This window comes from Stigmatopora argus, chromosome 9 (assembly GCF_051989625.1).
Source record: "Stigmatopora argus isolate UIUO_Sarg chromosome 9, RoL_Sarg_1.0, whole genome shotgun sequence".
Classification (NCBI taxonomy): domain Eukaryota; kingdom Metazoa; phylum Chordata; class Actinopteri; order Syngnathiformes; family Syngnathidae; genus Stigmatopora; species Stigmatopora argus.
The window spans coordinates 3,131,680-3,148,796 of NC_135395.1; the positions used below are offsets into that span (position 1 = coordinate 3,131,680).

The following is a 17,117-nucleotide window of genomic DNA, read 5'->3' on the forward strand; positions in this document are numbered from 1 at the left end:
GGAGGAGGAGTTCCGCTGAATGCACCGGGCCCTTCATTACCTCATGCGGAAGGCTGAAGTCAAGATTCACAGCCCTGTGGAGCTGGATATTGTAAATGTGACCCCAGGGGAGCAGAGTGGTGGAATTTCAATACGCCACCCGGTCAGTATTATTCCACAGCTGAATGCAGAGACCTTCCAGACAATTAGTGGAGAATTATGGAAGGCGAGGTGTTGGGTAATTTACGAAGTCCGTCTCGCCTCAGCCTTGGCCTCACTTGGCAGCAGGAAATATTTGTGACTTCTCTCAGCAGGGGAGAGGGCCTCCAATCTTGCCTGGAGGCAGACAGCTTTCAAACCACTTAAATGGGTGCAAACTCAATATCTACGCATATTTAAAGGTTGTCCACCGAGACAGCTTGGGCTATTACATTTGAAAACATTATTAAGTTCAACCAACTCGCTCCCCGTGTCATGGCTGCAGCCACCTATACGTAGTGCAGGTGAGATCTGTGCTATAAAATATCCTGCTACTCTCATACACCAAACCTTTCATCTAGTTAGGGACTGCATTCAAAATTCAAAGGACGATCAAAGTCATAAGATAGAATTGAGAGCTCAGACTCGGCAGCTTTATCAGAGCATCGTCCTCTTCTAACGCCGCGTTCACAACACTTCATCTTGTTAGGATCATAAGCGGCCGATAGAGTCACGACGGAGCTAACGTGCTTGCAGCTCCGCCACGAAACCTTGATTAAAGTGTCCTATTAGGTGACACGCTTATATTGTTTCGCCATGAATCAACCTCGTCTTCTTCCACGAATTTGCTTGATTATGGTTCGGCTTGAGAGTAATCAAGAGTTCAGCAGAATTTATGACAAGCAATCGGATGAAAATGGCAATAATTGGAGAGATCAGACCTCCACCAAGGTTGAACCGCTAGCTTCTCTGTTTTTTTTGTAGACATAATTATTGTCACCTTTTGAAATGTACAATTTAATCAAAATAAGAACAACATAAGTCAATAATCAAAGCACAAAATAATTACGAAAGCAGGCCCACGCTTGTATAACTGTGGCTGTGTTCACAATCAACCAATCACATTCAAACTTGACACCTTTTTAAGTGCTTCTGTTAAATCCCAGTTACATTGCAGCAGCTCTGGTAGACTTTTGCTGACAGTGCTAACAGAAGACGGAAGGTTTTATGGTAACACTGACTCTTGTTTGGAACTGTTCACCCTGACAGAACTTAAATCACCTCCATGCTGCGACGCCACCATGCTTCACTGCAGTTCTATGATTCTTTTGAGGATAAGAAGTCTTATGTTTTCCTAAATCTACCTTTTAGGTAAGTTTTAAATTTCAGATTATCTCGTTTTGAAAACAGTGATCTTTTGCAGGCTTATATACAGTATTTAAAATTGCTCAAATTGAATAGTTCATTCATTCATTTTCCGTAGCACTTTTCCTCACAAAGGTCATGAGGGTGCAAGAGCCTTTTCTAGCCAACTGTGGGCAGTAGGCAGGGGGGACACCCTGAATTGGCTCCAGGCCAAATGTAAGGGCACAAGGAGACAAACAAACACAACTAGGGACAGTTTAGTGTTCAACCAGCCTAGTATGAATGAATATCATTAAATCTGTTGCCTAGAACAGCAGTAATAGAGCACTCAATGGTGTAGTGGTTCTTTCGCCTGACAACAGTACGAGCAGTGTGGTACCGGTCCTCACTCAGGTGTGTTGGTCTGATTATGAGAATGAATTTTTAAGTGCATTGTCGGTCTTCATGTGTGCCCTACGACTTTCGCCTGAAATCCGCTGGAATAGGCTCCAGCGCACCTGACTAGGATAATCAGTATTGAAAATGCATGAATGACTGACTAATTACTGTAAAAAATGTAAATAAACTTCAATATGATTTCACAGTTAATAGTGGTCCACCTTTTGGAAACCATATGCGACGCTAGACAAACATGATTTTGACCTCCCTGCCCCTGGGGAATCAAAGACTTTTCTCAAACACAGAGAAACAAATCCTGTCTCGCCATATTTTTGTTTATGCATTTGTTAGGTACTAGGATATATTCTGCATCCCGCAAAATGACGTCACCCCTATACCTCACTCCCACATGCTTTTGTGCTTGGAGGGATTTAAAGAAATCAAACAAATGATTCCACTAATGCACAAGTCAGTTTACCCAAATTCCCCTTGTCATCTGCTGTAGCTCACAGTGGAATGTTTATTCCCACAAGAGAACTCGGTCGAATTCAGCTCCCTCACTCCAAAACGTGGGCTCCAGCTGTTCCTACTCTATGGAGTTGTGAGATTATAATGAGCATGGAAGCAGCTGCTTCCGCCTACAGTAGAGGCCCTAGCCTCTCTAATCCTGATCATTAAGAGCGAGAAGGGTGTGGAGAAGCAGAGTACAGAAGCAGCACAGGGCAGAGTGCGGACACTCGGGTTACCAGACCGTTTTATGCAAAGTTACAGAGCGTCTCCATGATCAGCTCCAAGTGTTAAAAAATATTAACGAATTCCAGAGAACTGGATTGAAGTGTAACATCCATCAGGAGCTGAGTTGATCTCCACCACTGACAGCATGACGGTTCCCCTTGGTGACAAAGACGTAACACCTTGATATCCCTCTATTCACAAACCCTTATCATCCCCAACCATAAACTGTTTTTTTCTAGAAAATATCAGGTTATGAAATATTTATAGTTTGACCTTTCTAAGCAATGATTTCAAGATTTAATTTTCTTTGCTTTACCCTCGTCATGCACTGAGAATACAAAACAGTCGGACCAAAGATGATGTATGAAGACGTTGCCATTCCGATCCCGCCGGAAAATATCAACTATAGACATGCAGATTATTCATTGGTTTAGCCTTGTCTTTTCCATCACTGTTTCTCTGCGAGCTATTAAACATTGGCAGAGTTGTCTCTCTATGTGCCTTTCAATTTCATCTTAATAGCCAACTTAAGTGACAGAAGCGAAAAATAACAAGACTGATAACCAATGAAAGACTTGTAAATCCCAAGATGTGAACACATTACCATTAGGGCAAATATAAGCAGTCAAAAAGGTGACTTTATAATAATTGTGGCGCCAACTGATGGTGCAATGGTTCTTCCGTCTGACTTCAGTGTGGGCAGTCAGGGTTCGATTCACAATCGGGTGGTTGTCTGTTTCATGGTGCTGTGCAATTGGCTGGCAACCAATGCAGGGTGCCCCCCACCTCTGGCCCGAACACAGCTGGAATAGGCTCCAACACCCCCCACGACCTTTGTGAGGATAAACAGTATGGAAGATGAATGAATATTAATTGTGTTAAGTACATTTCGGACTAGTCCGCTCCACCTTGTCACTGCTGAGTGGACCTTAATGAGAGTGCAGTGTGTCTTTGGAGCAATTTCATGTAGATTAGTAAAATGCAAATATGAAAGCATGACCTCGCTGTTTGCCAGGGAAAATCACTTTTCTTTTTGATCTGCATATTAATAACTAAAGAACAGATAGATGTTGAAACATGAAAGCTTCAATAAAATCAGCAGGTAGAAGACCGCGGCATAATTAATTCTACAAAAGTCTTGCAAAGACAATAATTGAGGGTCGCTTTCATAATTGGTCCCGTTATTGACATTCTCAGTGCAGCTCCTGAAAAAGAGTTGAATATTTTGCTAGCTAACAAAAAAAATGTCCCGACATGCCTCCTTTACCTCACTGAACTTGAGAATTATCTCAAGAAGGACCATAAAACCTCTGTTGATAAATAGACAAACGTTCAAAATTACTAACCAAACTCATTTTTCAAACCGAAACGTAAATATGGTTGCACTTGAGGGGACAGGCAGTGGCTGCAGTGTGTGATAGTCTGTCATTGCGTTTGCTCTACCTAACCTCTCTTGACACCTGGAGTCATGGACCCCCCCTCTAAATGTGTAATATTCAATCTTCCTGACAGCTTCGCTAATGACCAGGAGGAACCAAAACAGAGGTAATAGGTGAGCCTCAAAATTGTGTCCAAATTATCCCTGATAATGATTCCCTTCCATGTATAAAAAGGAGAATATGGTGGTTTTGTGCATGTGTGTGTGTGCGTGACTGGCAGTGTGTTTACATCAGGAGAACGTTGAATGGCGGAGCTAATGATCAGCTCTATTAAAGGTAAGTATAGCCATCTGCATCCAGGGCAAGTTCTAATGAAGGACAGCAGACAGCAGGCTGGACTCTTTCATGTGTCATGCGTTGTTGGTCAATAGCCACACCTCCGTTTTTCCTCTGTGCCCAGTCTACTTGAGTTTCGGACATTTCACAGCTGTATATTGCTATTATTTCTCACTTGGTTTCAGTCCCATGTGGTCAGGAATAATCATGCCCTCGACCTCCTCCACCTTCGCTGTCTGTTGTAATTGAAGAAGGGTTTAGAATGTTGCCTTTTCTCATTCAATAATGATAGTATAAAGTATATATTAGTATATTCTATGTAAAATGTGCACTAGCTTGCACTATTTTGCAAAAAAACTAATTAGGTCATCAAGTTGCTTGCCCTCATAATTTCATTATTTTACAGCATTAGTCCATATGTACATACTACTACGAACATATTCATTAATGTGATCATCATATGACAAGTTTTTCATAATGTTCATTTAATCCTTGCTATTTTTACTAAACTATTTCGTAAAAATAATGGTTCAGCAGTTTATTCATCTGTGGTTAATTTGTTACAACGTAACATTTCCCTCACAAGAAATTACAGTTTAACTCATTTATTGACAGTAATAGACATCAAATCCATTTGAAATGGGATGCCTGGCCTCAAGGGATCATGTTTCACTGCCATTGACGACAATAGACGTCCAGTCTAATTCCACTGGTGGGTTGGCAGCGATCAAATGACCATTTAGCAGCCATCACTGGCAGCCAATGACGTGAATTGGGTGAGCTGTCCATATTTGTTGAAGCCTTCACAACTGACCAATTGTACAGATAGTCATTGGACAAAAATGCATTCATTTTGTTGCCTATTTTTGTGTTCTGTATTTATTTCCAAAATTCTATAGAAGTTAGTCAGTTCTTGTCTTTGCATGTTATTTAACAAATTGGAATCCAAATCAACTGTTGTGTGATCTTTGTCACTGTTGACAAAGTTATCCTTGAGATTTGCTGATTTTTGAGCCATTCGCCTGTTTGCGATTAAGAATGAATCCCTACAGTGCATAGGGCTACATTTATCATTTCTAACCTCAACAATTTCCCACATGGAGTCAATAACGACTGTCTGCCCGAGCTCTCCATCTATATCACGTACTTTAACTCACAGCTGCAGAAAAACTCCAGGATTTTTTCCTAAGATCCCAACTTTGTGAGCCAGATATAAAGAATGTGGGTCATTTGATAAAGGCCAAACTGCTTATAATTAATTACACATTAATGTTTCCCACCTCTCTGCTGAGCTAGGATGTATACCAACACGTGATATATCTGTCTCCATTTCGGCTCTCATGCATGTAACTTCCATTTGTACATTTCTCATCAGCGCTGCCTGAATCGATCACTGTCGCTAGGCAGTTCCCCACGTCCACTTGTTTCTTCTCTCAAATTACAACCTTTGTAAGCACTCTTAACTTTCCAGAGCGTGTGAATTATGAATGAAATGAAATATTTAAAAAGCAGCAGAGAGTCACAGCAAGAAGCGGATAATCGGGGTGAGTACGAGGTGGGCTGTACTCAACCAAAGGAACCCAAAACTGTGTATACTGCGTAGCAGTTTGACCTCTATGTAGCACATATATTTTCCAAACACATGTTGGCCATTTTGGCAGCTCCGTACTTTGAAAACGAGACAGGACGGATGACGGAAAGAGGTCTGTCTCGCATGTGAGCGTTAATCCGACGAGCTGCAAAACCGAGAGATGGTGGTTTGGAAGGGAAAGTTTGCGACCCAAGGGCCTTTTGTGTGATGGGATGCAGATTTTCCTGCGACCCTTTGATCGTGACCGGACGTTTGGTCGACCGGACGTTTGGTCGACCGGACGGTTGGTCGACCGGACGGTTGGTCGACCGGACGGTTGGTCGACCGGACGGTTGGTCGACCGGACGGTTGGTCGACCGGACGGTTGGTCGACCGGACGGTTGGTCGACCGGACGGTTGGTCGAACGGACGGTTGGTCGAACGGACGGTTGGTCGAACGGACGGTTGGTCGAACGGACGGTTGGTCGAACGGACGGTTGGTCGAACGGACGGTTGGTCGAACGGACGGTTGGTCGAACGGACGGTTGGTCGAACGGACGGTTGGTCGAACGGACGGTTGGTCGAACGGACGGTTGGTCGAACGGACGGTTGGTCGAACGGACGGTTGGTCGAACGGACGGTTGGTCGAACGGACGGTTGGTCGAACGGACGGTTGGTCGAACGGACGGTTGGTCGAAAGGACGTTTGGTCGCCGGGTTTGCTCGCTGTCAAATTATGACAGAGAGTTTACTGTTGATATTAGATATTTAGATATTAAACTAACTCTCTCTCTCTCTCATTATTATAATTTTGAGAGCTGGTCTCAACAGTAACAACCCGGCGACCAAATGTCCGGTCGACCATACGTCCGGTCGACCAAATGTCCGGGGGTCCAAACGTCCGGGGACCAAACGTCTTTCAACGAAATGTCCGTGTACCTCCTTTGATAGAGGGACTAACTGTGGACCTCTGGTCTTTGAATTTTAAAGGATTTACACGTACAGGCAAAGAATGAAGTCATATCTCTAATCCCCAACAAAAATGAAGTGCACCTTTTGTGAATTTAAAAGACAAGGTGACTTGGTTTGCGGCCACCTGAGAGATACGCCCCACAAGGGGACATACCAATCTACTCACCAATGAGAGGAATTTACTCAAGCATAGCGGCATTTATTTCCCCACCCTTGCTTGTCCTCTGATCTGCTCCCAATCTTTCCATGTTTGCTTTCAAGTCACTAGCAGTTAGGACTTTCCACTAAATGTGCGTTCATTCGCGCACGGCTCAACGTTGGGCAAATTTCCCTTACGACACATCGCCAAACGCAAACAGCATGCTATTGTGCCATTTTGATGTGCCTCAGATTAGAGTGAATCAGCAGCGTGTGCCATAAATATTCTATTGTCACTTTAATGCCTCCATCAATGGTGTTTGGCTGGTGAAATTCAGTTCGCCGGTGTTTTTGTCCCCTCTGGCTTCCGCCGGCTAGTAGACTCCCACACACACATCTGTGGACACTGGGTGCACACACACACACACACATTCAGCTACAGAGAGACTGAAATAGAGAAAATGAGGGAAGTAGAGTGAAGTGAGATAAAGGACAAGCACACACACACGCATTCACAGATTCCGCCCCGGGCGTGTTTTTTTTTCTTCTTTTTTTTTAATGCCGTCACAGATGAACAGGCCCAGTTTTGGCTTCAGCTGCATCTCTGGCCAAGCCCTGGTCCTGGAGCCAAACTGTTAAAAGACATTAAGTCAGCAGAGACGCGCCGCTGCTTCCTCTCGGTGCTAACCACAGGACGCTGGAGTGTGTGTGCGTGTGTGTGTGTGTGTGTACGCGTGCGTACGTACGTGCGTGTGTGTGGGTGTGTGTGTGTGTGTGCAGTACTGTGCCAAAATTAGATGAGCTGTTTTAGCAATGCTATAATGAGCACATATACTTATTTCTACATGACTTAGTTAGAATCACTTACAGAAAGTGACAGTCAGGATCGGGGGTTTTGTTTAGTTTATATTTAGTTTGGTTTAGACATATTTGCTGTTTGTTTAAATGCCACTCACTAACCCATGCATCATCGGGCAATGACCCACTTAGGAGCTTTCTGCACCAATAATAATAATAATAAAACTACTCGAGATATTCATTTTTTTAAAGAGTGAAATATTAGAAGTATACATTTTTATTAGTACTCTACTCTGAATTCTGCTTATGTTCCCTCAGAGAAAAGGGTCTTTTGAGTGGAGAATATAGTCTTTGCCGAATGCAGGGCAAAATCGACGGATGGAAACAGTGCACTAGCCTTTGAAGTGAGAGGGAAACTCATCACTTCAAAAGAGTAATGAAAGGCTTGAACAAAAACTGTTTTATTAATGGTGGGAAGATTTAGAAAAAGGTGACTTAAAAGTTTTTTTTTAAACATGTATATATATATATAGATCTATATCTATCTATATCTATCTATATCTATCTCTATCTATATCTATCTATATCTATCTCTATCTATCTCTATCTATATCTATCTATATCTATCTATATCTATCTATATCTATCTATATCTATCTATATCTATCTATATCTATCTATATCTATCTATATCTATCTATATCTATCTATATCTATCTATATCTATCTATATCTATCTATATCTATCTATATCTATCTATATCTATCTATATCTATCTATATCTATCTATATCTATCTATATCTATCTATATCTATCTATATCTATCTATATCTATATTATATATCTCAATCATGCATGTAAATAGCGATTCTGGGGGGAAAAAGAATATTGAATTAAGATTATACTTAACCCAAAGAGCGAGCATGTAAAACTCATTGAAATGGAAGCAAAATGACCAGGTTCATATCCTCGAGTTTTTGCCTCTGATGAACTCCTTTGTTGTTTTGGCTGTGCATTTATTTTTTTTAATTCAATATTGCAGCATGATGAATGTGCTCCCAATCAGTTTGATTGCATCTTTCATTTTAAATTGGCAGACAATCTCTTTCTGAAGACATCAGAGTTGCTGTTGTTGCTGCCATTGCGTGATACGTTACCGATGAAGATTGATGAGTTGGTTGCAGAAGAAGCCATGAGTTTCACAGATGAATTTGGATGCTTGGGATTGCAAGCAGATGCGCACCAAAGCATTTCTCTTTTGGTTTGTGGTTTATTTATGGCTCAACAGTCAATAATCAGCTTTCACCAAACATAGGTATGTGTGTGTTTTTTGAATTTCTGATACCAGGTTAAAGTTTATCCTTTGTATATTTGAGTGGTGTAAATTGTTATTTATTAAGCAATTAAGACTACATGGTGACACATTGAACTCAAAGTTCTGTGACCGAGGGTTCAATCCCTGTTTGGGTGGATTCTGAATTTCCTGTGGGGAGTTTGCATGTTCTCTCTGTGGTCGTGTGGGTTTTTTCCAGGTATTCTGGTTTTCTCCCATGTTCCAAAAGCACTAATAGGCAGGTTGAACAATTTTGGGTGGATGTGCGTATGTTTTCCTTGTGTGACCAAGGTGTTTGTAATTGTCTTGTAGTATTTAAACCCTGTGTCATTGTCAATCGTTGTGGGATTATTGCTTTGTTTGGTCATGGCGTCTCCTCATCGTTGTCATCCCTGTTAGTTTGTTTCTTTGTTGATTTTACCAAGTCCTAAGTTTGTAAGGTTTTTCTGTTTCTTTTCATTAACGCTTTGTACACTAACCTGTCACTTTTTGTCATTAGCTTCCTACTTTCTTTGATTTTGAAATTTGGCTGGGATAGGCTCCAGCACCCCCTGTGACCCTTGTGAGGGTAAGCAGAACGGAAAATGAATGAAAGAACTTTTAATCTGATTTAGTATATCATTTCATTACAAATTGAGATAATAACCCCAGGAATAAAATACATTTATTGAAATAATGAAAAAATTCACTGGAATTATGTTTTAGATAACCTTTAATTTTTAGCCATTTAAAGATAAAGGCAGTAATCCACTTGATTGAGACCAATATTTCCCTGTAGAACCTTGCTGACACAATCATGGAAATCAGTCTTACTGATTAGTTTTGTGACATCATCACTCTTGTATTGTTTTGAGCAATTATCATAATTTACACTCACCTTCAAGCACAAACAATCAAAGCTGGATTAGTGGAGAGTTAATGAGAAGTAATGAGAGCAAAAAGGTTTGAAGACATGTTTCTGGTAAGGATTAAATACTTTTTGGCTTCAGTGGCGTTGACGCTATCTGTAAGAAAAGGAATCTGGCCCTTGTCTCATTTTGATATATATCCTGTGGTTTTTCACAGGCGTGGTTTGGTTTTTTCAGGGTAGAGAAATGCTACAATGAATGATGTCATGATGGGAGATGTGAGAGTAGGCATGACTCCTCTTTTTGGTCTTTAAAGTGAGGGGCTTTAAAGCTCTGACGATGTTTCTGTCATCTGCTTTTGTCACTTTAGTAGTCATGAAGTCCTCTTGAGAACCCTGCAAAAGGTTGCCTCATTGGACCAATACTTTTGAAGTAGAGTTATAGAGCAACCTTAAAATTCGAACACCCTAAGGGTCCTCCTTAGTTGAAAGCCGTCAATCTTGTGAGACATCAGCCCACTGTGAGACCTCAGATCTGTCAGAATCACAAGATGAACACCATGTGGCATTTTATTCCACTTTGCCAGGCTTGGCTTTCTGTTTTGTCATGGCACACAAAACAAAATTGGGATGATTACAACAGTTCAGATATGGAAAGTGTGCTGAGAAAATGCAACAAAGTTGGTAAAGGTTTAAAATAAATGTTATCAGTAGATTGTTGAGGATGAGTAGTCTTCTTTACGATTGAGAATGTAAAGACAAAAAGTATTTAGGAGTTAAAATCTACTTTGGAACCATAACTCTTGTTGAAATCCTAATTTTGCAGATTAACCCTTGTTTTAAACCCGATTTTGGAGACTTTTCCTTAGTTTTAAATCTCAATCTAATTTGCTAACTAGTTGGAAATTTCAAGTTGGAACCCTAACTCAAGTTTTAGACCTTTTTTAGAGCCCTCATCCTACTTTAAAATTCTATATTGGGACCTTTACCCCACTTAACATCCCTAATTTGAAACCGTAATTTGATTTTAAACCCTACTTTGACACCCTAACCTGAATTTGAAATACAAATTTGGAACCCTAACCAGAGTAGAACCTTAATTGGAGTTTAAAACCCCACTTTGTAAACTAAACTCTCATTTGAATCCCTACTTTGGAACCCTAACAGATCTTTTAAATACTAATTTGCTACTCTTCCAACACTTTCAGCCTCTAAAGACACTCCGATTTAGCATTCTCCATGTCTAAGCATCTGAACACAACAGTTGAAACAATAAGACCGAGTCCTCCATTTGTGCGTGATCATGTGCCGAGACAAGCACATTTGTACTCTAATCAGTCTTTGCATGAAGTGGAGTATGCGTAGCCTTCTCCTTGATGAGGTCAGGGGTAGAATATTCAGAACAGCCTTCCGGTCTCTCCGTGCTCACCGCATGCTTGTCGCAGCTCAGTGAGCAGACCGTGAAGGCTTATGTAAATGACGAACCGCTCAGATGTGAAATCAGCCCTGTATTAAATGGTTTTGTTCCACCTGTCAGAGCTGATTAGTCCAAAAGCCCTCTAAAATATGCACAGGTATTGTGTTGATTGTATTGGCATAGACGTCCGTAGGGGGGGGGAAATACACAGATCATCTAAACACAGCATATGCGTAGGTAGCAGGGTGCAATTGCTTTCTCAAGTGTGATCAGTATAGTCGCAGTTATCCTGTGACAGATTACGGCGGGGCTTTTGAAGCTTGTGTACGGCCCTCCACAGATGGGAGCTGATTGCGATCCACCCACATTTGTATCCAGGACCACTCCACCTGTCTCTTCAAACTAAGACATCCTCGCTGCATTACAAGAAACCAATCACAGGTCTCATTAGTCTAACCTCAGGCTGTGGTCAAGCGTAAGATCGTTAGCCTCCTTTCTTAGACAAACGTGCACCGCTTGAATGCGACTCAGGCGGCAAGAAAGGCGGCGGGAGGATATGAAAGTGTGGGGGGGGGGTGGAGGATGTGATGGCAGGGAAGCAAGTTTGTGCAGAGAGAAAGCGATACGGAGGGAAAGAAGGTGAGAGGGGCAGGCGGGACGCCGGCTGGAGGACTCCAACATAAAGCAGGCCTTTGAAAAGGGCAGACAAAAAGAAAAGGTCTCGGCCAAATACCTGGAAGAATGTTGAGAGGAAAGGGGAGCACGGCCAGAGAGAGATAAGGAGGTTAGCTGCACACCGGGGTAGTTCTTGTGTCATTTGGATCAAGTTTCCTCTGCGGGTATATGCGTTCATGCTTGGATGCACTCATCTATGTCCATTTGAGCACTGAGTCAATACTGACCCCGCTGACATTCCGGTGTGTGCTGTGTTCCGAGTGCAGAGAGGTCGTTGACTAAGCCGTGATAGCCAATCACGTGTGTGCGGGTTCGCGTTTGGAAGGCAAGTGTGTGCGGTGCATCCGCGGCCAACCCACTTTAGTGTTATAAAATTGGGTTAACCAGATGGAAGCTCCCAATCAAGAGCCAAAAAAGAAAACTAAGCCACAAGTTATAACAGAGTTGGAAGATAATCTTGTTTTAAATTTCTCCCAAAAACCTGGTTTCACTTTTTCTTTTTTTCTGCTACATCAGAGAAACTGTCTAAAATCTGGCAAGACTTGGCAGTCACTCAGTCACATGGTGACGTGGAGGTCTTGCAAGATTTTACTAAATATAAATCTAAAAAAATATAAAAAGAGCTAAAATAAACATTGTTTTAGATCTATAAAAAGCTGAATATTCAGGGCTTTTAATCCAGTTCTTTTAATCCAATTATAAAAATAAAAATAAAATCTAAATATCAGATTTAAAATGGTCCGGCCCACATGAAATGACATTGACGTTAATGTAGCCCGCGAACCAACCCGAGTCTGACACCCTTGATTTAGAGTGTCCAATCAGTCTACCATGCATGTTTATGGAATGTGGGAAAACCGGAGTACCCGGAGGAAATCTTGGCAGGCCAGGGGAGAACATTCAAACTCCACACAGGTGGACATGACCTGGATTCAAACCCAGGACCCCAGAGCTGTGAGGCCAACGCACTAACCACTTGCCCCACTGGGCCGCCTAGTAAATAATGACGTGTGTATTCATACTTTGTTTTATTTATTTTTGATTTCACCTAATAACAAGTATATTTACTCAGAAACAGCATGTTTATATATTTTGTATTATTTAAAATTCATAGGGTGTGATTTAAAAAAAAAAAACATCCTCCACTTCTGAAATTATATTTACATCCCACCCAAGAGACATCTCGATCCCCTGCGCCAATTTTTCCCCAAGTTCTTCTAGCCTTCAAAGCATCTCAAGAGGAGCGCCTGCTTTGAAAAATAATTTCCAAAATGTGGGCTTTATCTGTGTGTGGGAAATCACCCGGCAGCTATTTTGTAAGCTTAACCACCTTCGAATAGATTAGGAGGGCCTTAGGATGAAGCGGTCCGCCAAGCTACCAAACGGCGTGCTGGCTTCCCACGTGTTGCTTCGGAAGTGACGACAAAATCTTGCCGATATTAAAAGTGGATAAGGTGTGTATGGAGGCAGATCTGAGAAGTTATTAGTTGTGAATGAGGTCTGATAGCAATTAGTCTCACTCCATCACACAGACGGACTCCTGTCTAATGATGTCATTGACCTTATCACCTCCCAGAGGTCAAAGTGTCCATGTTAAACCATGCGTAATGGCTCCGTGTTTAGACTACATGGGCCTGTCCTGCTAAATGGTGATGGATGGCTTCTTTTGGCCACCTTTAGTGTGTGTTTCATCAAATGATACGGGCACCAACATGATACGCCGTTGATTAAATCAATACTCCGAGGAAATGAATGGTGGACTCCATTTCAATCCAATAACACAGCGGCTTTAGGTGTGTGCATTTGGCGGCACGCTTATGAGCTAGTGCGCATGTACCCTTGAGAAGCTTTTGTACGGAACGGCAAATCCACAGACAAGGACATCGTGTTTGTTTGCAATATGGTTTTGAAATCAGGCCGTAAATGCACACATCTCAGGGGGAGCCGGAATGATCACAAAATCCAAATCTCATCAGCATTGACAGACTCGATGATGCTGGTCATTTACGGCCTCTGGTTTGGAAATCATGGGACTGAAGGATAGATGGAAAATGACAGAAAGCCCAGCAGGGTCTTGCAAACTACTGCAGCTTATTCTATTTCCACCGACTTGTTTATTAGATTTATTTTGTCTAGAAGCCGCCAGCTGCTGCAGAGGAAGAAAAAAAAACTAATGAAGTTGGTGGACTGATGAAGTAGGGCAAATCTGGATGTGGTAGATATGAAGGAATCTCCACTGCTAGGACTGTAACGTCAGAGATACTTAGCAGGACAGGTGCTGCCCTGAGGCAAGGCACATTAACAAATCCAGTGGCGGTCGGTGCATTTTCTCGTAGCGCCTTCAACGTATCAATCCAACCCTCAAAAACTATTTTATGGCTATAAAACCTCTACTGCAGCTACAGCTGCGACACATAAAAAAATAATCAATAAATCAATGCACAAAAATGGGGTAAAATCCACTTCCTAGCAGCATTTCATGATTAAATACAAATACTGGAGCTTTTCAGACATTACAACCGGGCCGGGGGGTGATTTTTCCGGGAAAAGACAGCAATGAACGTCAATGGCGTACGGGCAAACATTGCCCGAAAATGTTATGAATACACACATCTGGAAGCAGTGCAACCAGGGGGAAAACCAATGAAAGGAAGCTAACAGACCATTTGGAATAATAAGTATTGATGGAAAAAATATAATATATGAATCAGATATTTCTTAGGCCAGCAGAAAAGGCCTTGAAGGCCCTGACGGCCCGCCACTGTTTAAATGTCTAGAAGTAAAAAACAAACACTAAAGTGAATGTCATCACAATGTTCATAACGTGAAATACTGTATTTTAAAGGATTAAAGCCCAACCAAAAAATATTTACAGCTCCCCCCACTAACTAATGCACGTTATGATGAAAACAATGTGTTTTTAAGTATGAATGCCCAATCAACACGTATTTACAGCCACGCCCCCGCCCCACCCACTGACTAATGCATGTTATTATTGGATTGGATAACTTTATTATTATTTATACTTTATAATGAAAACAATGTATTAAAGTCCAACCAAAAAGCATTTACAGCCCCCCCCCCCACACACACACACACACACACTGACTAACGCACGTTATTATGAAAACAATTTATATTTTTTGTGTGTCTATTTTTAATAGGCGTGGCCGAGGTCACGGTTCAAATAGCCGACGTCAAACCCAAAATGGCTGTCTAGCCAGGAAGCAGCACGGGCGTGCACTGCAGAGCAGCTCTAAAGTGACGATTTGCCGAAGAAAGCCTGACAAACTTCTCACAGGACGATGCAGCACATTCGGTACGTTGTCATTTGGGGATTTCGAAGCCCCAGTTCTCGTCTTAAGAGTGATAAGAGCATGATTCGTTGACGTGATGTAGCCCCATGTGTGTGCAGACAGCAAAATGTTTGCAAACAAATTGGCTACATTGTGTTACCGATCGCTCTTTGTTTTTAAAAGAAATCATTTCATTGTGTGTTTCAGTCCCTCAACGAGCACAGACTGCTGGGAAACATCAAGAATGTGGCCAAAACGACCAGAAAGGGGCATCTTGTCGACGCCATAACAAAGTGAGTCAGTTTTAAATGGTTCCGATTTTCTCTATCCGTGTAACATTTAAACGTCAGCGTTCAGTATTCAAGGCTTTGCGCAATTGGCTCATTTGTCATCATGATACATTCAACTTTTGAATGAAAACACTAACTAGCTTGGTGTTTTTTAATAGAAAAACCTGTGGATGTCACCCACACAAATGCCATTAGTGGACGTGTAAGGAATAAACAGTAATCCCTCGATTATCGCGGTTAATGTAGACCAGACATGGCTGTGATAAATGAAAAACTGTAATGTAGGGTCATCCCTATTGAATTTAATTTTTTTTTTTTTAATACTATAGTGGCAAGTGTAGGATTAGCTTCCGCTTGTGAGTTTCACATATTTCTGAACTTACAAATAATAATCGAACATAGGCTTTGTGATCATACCCAGATAACTGTGTATGATGAAATTGGTAATTGGTACAAAAAATTCTGCCATGTAGTGGAACTGTGCACTCAGATTATATACCTTTACCCCGTTAACCTTCTTAAAGACCTCAGGGCTTGGACTGTTTTATTTTTAAATGTGGTTTTGACAAAACCCAAGTGACATTTATTCAACAATAGTGCAGGTGTCATTTTTGACTCGACATAAGAAGAGAAAAACAGAAGCAAGATTTATTTTATTTGTTATTTTCATGTAATTTGCACCTTGTGGGCCGTCTATATTTCCCACCACATCAAGATCCTGATTATTTGTTTGTGGAGGAAAATGTGAAAAATAGACTGGATAGGGGCCTTTAAAGACTCGGATCATTTTTTAGTCTCTGCAGAAAACCCAGACCATCAGGATTATGTCTAATATTGCCTTTTGCAGCATCTAAATAATGGGTACCCTTTTGATGTTTTATAGAAAAAAAGCTAAATGTAGGAGGGTTTTTTTAGTTAAATTAGGCCCTAGTCTGTATTTATTTTTTATGTAACTTAATCTTTTGTGCCTTGACCCCTTTTTGTTTTCCAGAGTTCCCTGCCTATGTTGAGATAGGCTGATGCACCCCCTCAGTGTTACACCAGAACCTATCTTCAAAATAAAAGGTAAGACCTTGTGAATGGTTTTTTACTTAACTCTGTGCCTTGACCCCTTTTTTGTTTTCCAGAATTCCACCCAATGGGGGACAAGGTTTCCTGCCTATGTACAGATAGGCTGATGCACCCCCTCATTTCTCGGTGCTGGCGTAACACCCAGCACCGAGAAATGAGGGGGTGCATCAGCCTATCTGTACATAGGCAGGAAACCTTGTCCCCCATTGGGTGGAATTCTGGAAAACAAAAAAGGGGTCAATACACAAAGTTAAGTAAAACACCATTTGCAAGGTCTTACCTTTTATTTTGAAAAAGTTTGGAGATAGGTTCTGGCGTAACACCCAGCAATGAGGGGGTGCTTCAGCCTATCTCCAAACTTTTTCAAAATAAAAGGTAAGACCTTGCGAATGGTTTTTTTACTTAACCCCTTTTTTGTTTTCCAGAATTCCACCCAATGGGGGACAAGGTTTCCTGCCTATGTACAGATAGGCTGACGCACCCCCACATTTCTCGGTGCTGGGTGTTACGCTAGAACCTATCTCCAAACTTTTTCAAAATAAAAGGTAAGACCTTGAA

The 17,117-nt window shown here is 41.5% G+C and overlaps 1 protein-coding gene across 5 annotated transcripts in view; it reads left to right on the forward strand.

The window, feature by feature from the left end:
• LOC144082156 (progesterone receptor-like) overlaps positions 1-17,117 on the forward strand; it is a 52,707-nt gene that overhangs the window by 35,413 nt on the left and 177 nt on the right. For 3 of the 5 annotated variants that reach the window (XR_013303167.1, XR_013303166.1, XR_013303165.1), the window contains 6 exons: positions 1,228-1,329; positions 7,947-8,118; positions 8,728-8,945; positions 15,067-15,221; positions 15,406-15,491; positions 16,616-16,656. The gene's annotated coding sequence lies outside the window, so the exon portion shown is untranslated. Of the gene's footprint in view, positions 1-1,227; positions 1,330-7,946; positions 8,119-8,727; positions 8,946-15,066; positions 15,222-15,405; positions 15,492-16,479; positions 16,554-16,615; positions 16,686-16,867; positions 16,935-16,984; positions 17,105-17,117 lie in introns of those variants that run through there. The other 2 variants (XR_013303168.1, XR_013303173.1) reach the window with 2 other exon arrangements.